This window comes from Acanthisitta chloris, unplaced genomic scaffold (genome assembly GCF_000695815.1).
Source record: "Acanthisitta chloris isolate BGI_N310 unplaced genomic scaffold, ASM69581v1 scaffold3439, whole genome shotgun sequence".
In the NCBI taxonomy this organism is placed as follows: domain Eukaryota; kingdom Metazoa; phylum Chordata; class Aves; order Passeriformes; family Acanthisittidae; genus Acanthisitta; species Acanthisitta chloris.
Window position 1 is genome coordinate 2,057 of NW_008689643.1, and position 1,241 is coordinate 3,297.

General features: G+C 42.1%; 1 protein-coding gene across 1 annotated transcript in view; it reads right to left on the reverse strand.

The window, feature by feature from the left end:
* Nucleotides 1-1,241, reverse strand: part of LOC103808684 (centrosomal protein of 112 kDa-like) — a gene marked incomplete at both ends in the record, with an annotated part of 83,818 nt that overhangs the window by 594 nt on the left and 81,983 nt on the right. The window lies entirely within an intron of this gene.

Genomic DNA, 1,241 nt, shown 5'->3' on the forward strand with positions numbered 1-1,241 from the left:
TAACCCAAGATGCAGCTAAACCATCTGCAGCTCTTGGACATACAGCTCTTCTCCCAGCATTTTGTTTCACCACTCAAAAGAATAAAACAAACTGAAAACAAAGCTGCTTTGTCATCTTGGATTCCAACAGGCAAATATTTCGATAACTCCGCGAAAAACAGCTCTGAATGTTTTTTCCCCCTCAAATAATTTAATTTCAGAAATAATTTGATAATACCAACAAAAAAAAAGAGTAAATTCAATTTCATTTCAGGACAGAATTCTGGAGTTTTCCTGCAGAAAGCAGCCCAGCCCAGCCCCACCAGGCTGTCCTCAGGTGACCTGCTCAGCGCTCTCGTCTTCTTGGCTCTAAAATTTGAGGACAGGTGTCTAAGACAAATATTTTCTTAGGGGGGACAGAATATGACGCAGCTGAGTTCTGAGACAAATTTAAGCTGATTAAGTTTTCCAAATCTATCTGACCTCCTGTTCAAACCTTTGATCTGTCGTCCTTAGTTTTATGGCACAGCATCCAGCACCCAAACACAGGCTCTGCCGTTCCCCTGTGCCAGCAAAACTTTGGGGGGAGCACAGAAACCACAGCTCCCCCCAAAGCCTCTGAACCCTGCGTGGATCCAGCTGCAAGGCTTGACACTGCAAATACCAGGGATTTCAGTCAAGCAAATAGTCTTATTGATTTTACTGGACTGTAAATTTAGGAGATTAAAGTTGCTGAGTGTTTGCGAGTCGCCGTGGTAGGGTTGGAATCATCCTCTGCAATCCAAGCACTTTGTAAGGTGCAGCTTAATGTAAGTATATTACAGCCAGTTCAAAGTCATCTTACACTTTACATGATCCTGCCACTGAAGGTCTTGAATCCCTTCAAATTCCAAGATTATGAACCATACAGACATCTCCAGTTCATCTGTTTGTTGGTACTAAGGAATCTACGAAGAAAGTTAATCAAAACCAACGACCAAATTTGTGCATCATTTTTGAGAACACATTTTGGTTGAGTTTTGTTATAAATGGAGATAATGGCATTACATGTCCATTTAAAATGGTACAGAGAAGAATTCTGGAGCACCAGACATGTGAAATTTCACTTTTTCTACATTTATCATCCAATGTGTGCCACAAACACTGTCAGGGCATATCATGGGGGGCATAAATAAAAGGATTGGTGACAGCACCAGTTCTCCCAGACAGCTCTGTCCATGCCCCACGTCTCTGTACTCAGCTTGACCCATGTTGACACTCTT